This window comes from Echinops telfairi, unplaced genomic scaffold (assembly GCF_000313985.2).
Source record: "Echinops telfairi isolate 266 unplaced genomic scaffold, ASM31398v2 ScPeMD7_2010;HRSCAF=2546, whole genome shotgun sequence".
In the NCBI taxonomy this organism is placed as follows: Eukaryota; Metazoa; Chordata; class Mammalia; order Afrosoricida; family Tenrecidae; genus Echinops; species Echinops telfairi.
The window spans coordinates 19,574,241-19,583,122 of record NW_022105908.1 but is presented as its reverse complement, the minus strand read 5'-3'; the positions used below and the strand labels follow the sequence as shown (position 1 = coordinate 19,583,122).

Here is an 8,882-nt window from a genome sequence, read left to right as displayed (position 1 = left end):
TTCACTATGAAAATTTAGAATTTTCGATAAAGCTAAAACATCCTCCTCAGTGAGTTCTCAAAGGTAATAACTGTCAGCAGTTTGGTAGGTGGACCTCAGGGATTTTTAAAGGCACTTCTAGAAAGATAAACATAAACCAAATGATATCACAGTATCGCTACTGTTTTACAACTTGATATTGCTATCTTATTGTGTTAGAACAGCCATAGCAAACCTCTACAGATACAATTTAGTGACATTAATGATCATTCTCAGGCTCCTTTTCTGGGTGTTCCTCCCCCATTAAGATAATCCCACTACCCCTTAAGGTTCTTAGCAAATATTTCAAGTTGCTATTGTTTGATCTCATATAGCTGGTACTTAATGCTCAAGGCAGACATTTTTCACTAGCTAAGCTAAACTACTGTTTGGCTTTAAGATGACTTCAGGGATAGTCTAGATTTAAGTTGTAAAGGTTGCCTCAGGTTTTAAGGGTTTATCCAGTTCCTTGTGGCTCGAAAAGTCTGTAGTCCAGGGGAATTAGAAATTCTGTTCTGCACTCTCTCCCTTTTGATCAGGATTCTTCTACAGAATCTTTATCAAAGTGCTCAGTCATGGCAGCCAGGCAGAGACAGTTGCCAGCACATCCCATATCCCCTCTCACGACTGACTCTCCTTCCTCAGTTTCTCCAGGAAAATAGAGGTCAGTTGTCGGGGTTACATGGCCACATATTGCTATTTTCCATTCAACCGCATATCACAAGAGCCATATCCACATATATATATATAAAAGCAACTCCTTTTTAATTGCTGCATAATCTATTTAGCTAGTCTTTACTGTTAGACACTTAGGGTACTTCCAATTTTTTGCTACTACGAGCAATATTGTACTGAACACCTTTGTGCATGTCCCCTCAGGCAGAAGTGTGATGATGGTTTCTCTGATGGTGAAGAGTGGGACGGTGTCAGAAAACATGACAGCCTGAAAATGTGATAAACACAATTAGAGTTGCCTTTGCCAGCATAACCTAGTCCACAAAGTCTACGTCCTACATAGGAATCCCCACTAAGGACTTAACAGCTCAGGAGGGACCCGCTGAGATACAACTATTGTCCGCCCCCTGTCCAGAGAGAAGAAGAATGGTGAAAATTGAAGACTGAGGAGACAATTAGTCCAACGGACCACATGGACATCAGTCTCCACAGCCCTGAGACAGAAAAACTAGACGGTGCCCAGCTACCATGCTTCTGAAAGGGATTACTTTAAAAAGTCCTAGCTAGAGTACAAAAAGACATGGAACAAAATTCCTGAAGGAGACCAAGCTTGCTGACTGGATGTGGGTGATGGAATCCCTGAGACTAGGGTCTTTGACTGCCCTTTGTGTCTGGAACTGCACACCCCCCGGTGGCTCAATTTTTAGCCAAACAATAATGGGGATGACATTGATGGGTATGACTGATGTGTACACACCTTAGAATACTCGACCACTTGGGATCCTGGGGCAGCATTTACCCAAAGACATAGTTCAGAAGGGGAGGAAAGGTGGAGGGATGGAGACAGGAAAACAGGGAGATGGTAGACTGGGCGATGGTCCACTGAGGAGACTGCAGTGAATGAGCAGAAACAGAATGTGTATACATCATTGAATACATAAAACAAGACCCGTTCGGTAAACCTTCACCCAATTCACAATAAAAAGTTTTTAAAAAAAATCTTAATTAAAATTTCAGGTGAACTCCCAGACCTGTCCATTCACCCAGTAAATGTTTCTACTTATATTGAAAAATGATCCCTATCTTTTTCTTCCAGGCCCTCACATGTTATATTTTGAGGTGCCCCCTTTATTGACTCTAGTTTTAAAATGTTTTACTTGTAATAGCACCACCAGAGAGGAATGTACTCCTTAGAATAATCAACCCTAAGAGACCAAAGGGGCAACATGTGCCCGGGGACAAAGTTCAGAAGGCAGGAAGGAACAGGAAAGAAGGGCCGATGGGGACGGTAAACACAGGGGGCAGTGCTGTCGGGACTGCAAACCATGGCACAGAGCAAAATGTGCACAAAGTGCCCGATGGGAAACTTAACTTGCTCCGTAAACTTCTTTTTGTGAACTCTCACCTAAACCACAATAAAAACTTAAAAAATCAATCAATTTGAGGTTGGGGGGAAATGGGGAGCTAATAAATAGGAGCACAAGAATGAAGAAAATGCTCTAAAACCGATTGTAGTGATGATTGCACATCTCTTCTTGATGTGACTAAACTACTGAATTGAACAATATGATAATCATATGCCAGTAAAACTGCTGAAAAAGCAGAATCAAAACCCAAACCAAAATCAATCAATTTGCCTTTGCCAGTTCTGTAGTATAGTTGTTATTGGTAATAATAGTTATACACCTGACCAGCAATTTCACTTATTCATTCCTTTAAAATTCTAGGACCTCCCCTTGATTTAAACATTGTTTACACAGTAGAAAGAATACCAGATTGGAAACTGGAAGGTATTAATTCAAATCCTCTTCCTGCTCCTAATTATTGCTTAATCTTCAGCAATCATTTTAACATCGTGGTCCCAGTTTCTGTACCTATAAAGCAGAATTATCCGATGCTTCCCAAAATCTAGTACTGACACCACTGAAAGCAAGCAGGATACTTTTATTTATAATAATTATCAATATTTTAAATGAGGGAAAATATAATTACCATATCAAATCATGTATTCCTTCATACTATTATAAAACTTACTTTCTTCAGAGACATTCATTTCCATTAAAGGAGAAGTTACAGAAAAACATTGTGCATGTAATACAGGAGGTATAAAGATAAAATAAATCATGAGTATGAGAAATGACGGGCTCCAGCGCTCTCTCTCAAAGAACCTTCAGATTTTATGTCAGACCTCCAACTTTCAACAACAGGAAAATGTACACTGTCAACAACAAAAAATGGGAGTGGCCAACAGGAGGGTGTTGACTTCTTGTAAAGGCAACAACAGGGCACAAACGGGCATATCCCATCACTGTTTGTCACCAAAAGATCTGAGTGTTCCTGAGTATGAAGAGATTTCAAACGGAACACGGTATAAGGAGGCATTGTCTCTCTCCTCCAAATTCTTTATGCATTTCCTTCCACACATCTAGTCATGTTTGCAAAAGAGGTAAAACAATGTTTCATGATGATAAAGCACATAGCTAAATATTTGACAATTTTTACGTGACTTTGATTACATTCATCGTGGTCTTCAACAATGACTACTATTATTTCCCCTATCATTCTAGCATTATTAACAGAAGCTCAGTGCTCCCTAAGCAGTGACTTCCATTTCCCCCTTGCTCCTCACCCCTTAGAGCCTGTAAGCTTAGGTCTATATCTTTGCCTATTTCATCTAAGTGGGGTCCTACAGGATTTGTTTTATAACTGACTTATTTCACTAGGAACGGCACTTTAAAGTATGTTGTTAAATAAATATGAATATGATTATTATACACACACACACAAACACAATCTATCACCTCAGAATAAAAGAACAGGAAAGGACAGGTAGCAACCCTAACCTTACTAAGCCATTTGGAAACCACTGGTTTAGATGATTTTCTACCCTTCAAATTTCATGGTTAGATCTAAGATATTCTGAACATTTATGCTTTTCCTTCCTTACTAACCTATGCACATTTCAAAAGACGATTAGGACTCTCTTCAGCATCTCTTTGGGTAAATAATCCTAGACTGCACCGTCTCTTTCCAGCCCTCAGTCTGCTTGTTGCATGCAGCCAGGTTTGTGCTGCATCCATCATGCTCAGTGGGCTCTCTCCGAGGGTTTCAAACGAGGGTCCATAGGGTTAGGTTCATATCGTGAAAATACACGTGATATTTTGGGTATACACCTTGCCTCCTGGGGAAGGATTTCTAGCTTCCTATGATCCAAATTAAGTTAGAAACGCTGCTTCAGTCAAGTTTCTTGCTTTTGTTTTAAATTATCCCTTTTTAAGGAGCTTTCAGCCCCTTACGGGTTTTTCTCTGTGTTTTTGTTTTTGCAGGGGATAGGGGTGTCTAATTTCTGGCTAGCATTGGCCAGCTGCATTTCTTATTTGCACCTGAAGTCTTCTTATGAAAAGAAGATTTTGAAAAGACAATCTCCTCAGCCAGTCAGTCAGATGGGCTTTGGATTTTTTATTTCATTTCTATGTGTTGAAGCACAGAAAGGCAGAAAAAGACAGAGTTATGCCCACATGGAAAGTGACAGGCAGGTAGACGAGAAGCTGGAGACAGTGAGAGTCACTGGCACAGACAGAAGGCCTGTGGATAGAGAGCCAGGCAAAAGAAACACGGAGAAACCCAGGAACAGGGAAAGAGAGATCCCAAGGATAGAGCAGAGAGAAGGAAAGCAGGGCAACAGACAGACTGCCAGGGAGAGAATGACTGAAGGAGAAGCCGGCAAGCTCTCAAAAGGTACAAAGACAAGCCAATAGGAATCGGCAGAGAGCGGTCGGCAGCCAAAGGCAGAAAACAACAAGGAAGACAGTGATGATGCTTTATACTACGCAGCGCTTTATAAAGTACTATCACATACATTATTGCAGACAGATGGGGTGATGAAGGGATACAGGCCAATCAGACGGAGAGAAGGGAAGTGACCAATCAGAAAGGAAGGCAAGAATGAAGCCCAAGATAGATGCATTCGGGGACAGAACCAAGGAAAGGGGAGAACAGGACACAAGACTGGCAGAAACAAAGGCTACAGAAGGTACATGGAGGGGCACAGGCAGGAAAGCAGCAGGAGCGAGAGAGCTGTGCACTGCCCCGGGGATACAAGTTTCATCCTTACTCTTCCTGACAGCGATCTGGACAGGGGCTGGGGCTATTTGACCCCCAAGAGGTTGTAAAATCACTAAGGTAGGATGGGAGAGGGGCCAAAAGGAAGGATGAAAAAGGAGACCAGTAGTTCTCAGCAGCAAAGGCTTTAGTCTAGGAGAGACAAACTTCTGGGGCAGGCCTATCTCAACCTCCATTCCTGTGCCTTTAAGAATGAATACACGCAGACTGAGTGAGAAAAGCAAGGAAGGCCTCCATCCACGCTCTACTCAATCCACGGCTTACTAACTCTCTGGGCTTGTTCATTGTAACATGTTTGAGAGCGCTCAAGTCTTTTCTCGAGGAACACAAATGTCAACGAAGAAGAGATCAACAGGAATGTGCTTTTATTAAGACAACTGACTACATGGAATAGAACAGGTCAGGAGAAAGCAAGCCCTGCTGATGTTCTCTTCAAGGGCTGGAGGTAAATGCCTCAAACTAGCAGCTGGAAACCAAAGCTAAACTCAGAGCCGTGAGTCAGTTCCAACTCACGACGCCCCAGGAGGTCCGGCGCAGAACTGCTCCACAGCGTGCATTTCAGGTGCAGCAGACTGTCAGGCTCTCCTTCCGCGCGGCACTGCTGGCTGAATCCGAGCCACCATCCTTTAGGCTAGCAGCTGAGCACAGAAGTATTTGCGCCAGAAATTAGCAACTAGTTCATCAAAGAGACAAGCGCCATAAAGGCAAGTCAAAAAGACAAGAGGCAAGAAGCGGCAGCCCTCCTAATGGAGGAAGGAGCACTGACCGAGAACCAAGCATCCAGGCAAACTGAGAGGAGGGGTGGCGAGAAGCAAGTCAACTTTTGCGCCCTGTTCTCTGGAACCATGTCCAAGGCACTCATTGTCGGCCTGGGGCTGTCTTTGGGGCGAGAGAGAGGGATAAGTGAGAGTCTTACTCTTCGCTGTCTACCTTTTTACAATTTAACACTTTCCTATCATGTGCATTTGCCACCTATTCGAGGGTTGGCTCGGGACAAAAAGAAGAGAAAAGAAAAGCAAGCAGGATGTGGACAGCAAGAGCCTGCCAGGCCAGGCAAACAGACAGTAAAAGGTGAGAAGACAGGGAAGATCCCAGGAGATTGGCAAAAAGATGCACTGAGGCATTAACTGTCTGAACAGTCAAAAAAACCCAAACCAGACAGACAGACAGAAACAACTGAGAGTGAAGGGAGGTAGCTGGAAAGCGGCAGGGTAGGGGATATAGCAAGATGATAGAGCGATAAAGAGTTTGGGGCAAAGGGGAACAAGATACAATAAAAATAAATTAAAAAAACAAGATTAAGAGATTAAATAATGGGGTAGCAGTAGGCAAGGAGCGTCGACAGGCCAGAAGAGAGAGAGGGGAATTAAGGAGAAATCATGAACAGACAGGAATAAATAAGGGGGGGGTAAAGAGACAGCAAGGTCAGCTAAGAGGCAAATGAAGATCGGGAACCACGGCAGGGCTTGGGAGGTAGACAAACCAAGAGAAGCAGGCTGAAAAATGATAGAGACAGGCAGGCGGGAGACAGATGGCTCGAGAGAAAGTGGTGGGCAAACAGCCAGAGAAGCAGACAGAGGGAGCGAGAGAGGCTGCCAGCCAGTGAGGGAGGAGCAGACAGGCAGGCAGACACCATAATAGGACCAAGCAGGTAGAGATGCAGGTGGGAAGCAGGCTAGAAGAGAAATCCAGACATCAGTCGGGAGGACGAAGAGAACGAGAGAGAAGAGACAGGATGGCAGGGGCAGAAAAGGGCAGGGGGGAGAAAATCAGGCAAAATGAACAGATCCAAATACAAAGCACACCCTAGAGAGAGCATGACTAATGTTTGCACAAGGGTGCACACAGTCACCCCAAACCCGGTCTTTAGCCACCCACACCTGCAGATCATGGCACATGTGGCAAGCAGGCAGAAGCACGCACTAGAGAGGGCGCAGGTCAGAGAGGCAGAGACAGCAGCGCACACACGATGCACTGTGTGGCCCCCTCCACCCACCCACCATCACCACACACGTGGAGGCCCTCTTCACAGACACAGTACGATCCACAGACACATACCAGGGGGGCAAAAAGAAGAGAGCGTGCCAAGGCACTCACGGTCACAGGCCGGAAAACAGAAGTAAACAGAAAACAGAGATGGAAAGTCACTTAGAGGTGACAGTGCCTGAGTCAAAGGGATGAAAAAGACCACCTCAGTGAGAGAGAAAAAAAAAAGACAGACAGACACACACACACACACACACAGAAACCCAACTATAGAAAGAGGGGAAACCCACACAGACTAGTACAGAGACTGACAGGACAGAACAAAATCTGGTGGAAGAAGAGTAGGAATCGGACACAGTTCAGGAATGACATGGAGAAGGACGAGAATTTCAAAGCTAACATTGAGAAAAGATGAAAACCAATGCTCGGTAAAAGTGCGTCAGTGGGGCGGGGAACCCTAAAGAGTGTTTTAGCCTCTTTAATAAAAAATGTACACATTCTCCCTCATCACTAACACTTTCTGGTTGCTGCCTCCCTCCCAGGGTGCTCTGGGCCACTGCAGAAGCTGGGGGGCTGACAGCTCCATTGAAGGGGCAAGAGATCTAACCCCAGAGAGAAAGGATTCCGTAGGCCTGGGCCAAAGGAGATCCAAAGGATGGACGAGGAAGAAGGGGATGATCAGAAGGAAAAAAGAGAGCCCTGCGATACCGAGACGCGGCTCCACTTCCAACCTCTCTGGTCCAGTCTCTGCACGAGGAAGTTACCCTCGGATGCCTTTCCCACCTTCCTTCCGATGACTGGTACCATTCCATGAGCTACCCACTAGAGTACAGGCGCAGCCCGCAGTTTAGGACAGACGCACACGCCGGGTGTCCACGGATCCCCACCCCCTACCTCTTTCTCAGTCCAGTGACTTTCCTCACGCAGTCCCTCAGTTTCTTCTACTTTGTCAACGCTGGAGAAGGTGAATGTACTCAACTGGGAGAAAAGAGAACATCATTTCACAATCTTCGGACTTGAGTCTTTCCCCCCTTATTCTACACATTTTGTTCTACTCACACCAACTCAATTGCCTAAATCTGATAAATTTTACATCCAAACAATTAAAGGAAAGGTGTGTGTGGTGGTGGTGGGGGGTGTCAACGTGGAAAAGAATGAAGATAAAATTTCTAATAATTATAAATCACTAAAAAGGCCGGGCAAAGGGAAGAATCAAACATGGACTCCTTTGCAAAAAACCTCAATCATTGTATCTATTCATATCTCTCCCCCAAAAAGTCACTGAAATTTCTATCACTTTTTTCAAAGAAAGAAAAATCCTGTACCGCTTCTCACTTAAAAGACACGGACACAATTAAATGCGTTTTTACTTCAGTGAGGTATGCAGACACAGATTTATATATAAACATATATTTCATCTTTTCCTTTTCAATGCCTGAAGGGGGAAAAAAAAACCTTCACATCAAACCACTCCCTTCTGAAGTATTCAGAAAAAAAAAAAAGCTTTTCTTTAGAGAAGGGAGGTGGGGAGGAAGAGACTAGTGAAGAAAAGAAAAAAAATCAAATCTAGTTGGACTAGTATTTAACTAGTTAACCTTTAACAATTTATGCTGATGTCAGACTGAGCATGAGTACTGATTAATGCCCCCCCCAGATATTTTTTCTAAGGGGGGAGTTAAGTCACAGCAGCCATTTTTGTTTTATGCAGAAATCTTTCATGCCCCCCCAAATTCACACACACACACATTCAGTACACAAGAAAAATATCCATTAATCTGTGCACTAATCAGTTATGAAAAAAGGGAGAAATTTGTGGGTTTCTGGGTAGAGGCTTGGAGATGGGGGTGTAGCAGGGAGGAGAAGGGGGGGTGAAAAATGAAATATTAAGCCAGCCATTTTGTTTTAAAAGGGGATTTTCCCCCCTCTCCCTTTCTTCTTGGAGGGGGTGGCCATCCTGGAGGGGGGGGGTTGTTTTAAAAATAATTTCAAGGCGGCCATCTTAGTGCCTCAGCTCTGAGAAATATTTCTGAGCGCCCCCCTCAGAATTTAAATACATTTAAAGCAACGGAGAAAGGGGTAGA

The 8,882-nt window shown here is 44.0% G+C and overlaps 1 long non-coding RNA gene across 2 annotated transcripts; it reads right to left on the bottom strand.

The window, feature by feature from the left end:
• Window positions 1-152: 152 nt before the first annotated feature.
• Window positions 153-8,618, bottom strand: LOC123522078. 2 transcript variants are annotated; one of them, XR_006680376.1, is made up of 3 exons: window positions 7,696-8,618; window positions 1,451-1,584; window positions 153-961 (listed from the first exon to the last, which is right to left on the bottom strand). It is a non-coding gene; the product is annotated as an uncharacterized LOC123522078 (long non-coding RNA). The 2 variants fall into 2 exon arrangements; XR_006680375.1 differs by lacking the exons at window positions 153-961; window positions 1,451-1,584 and adding an exon at window positions 5,164-5,694.
• Between the last annotated feature and the right edge of the window lie 264 nt (window positions 8,619-8,882).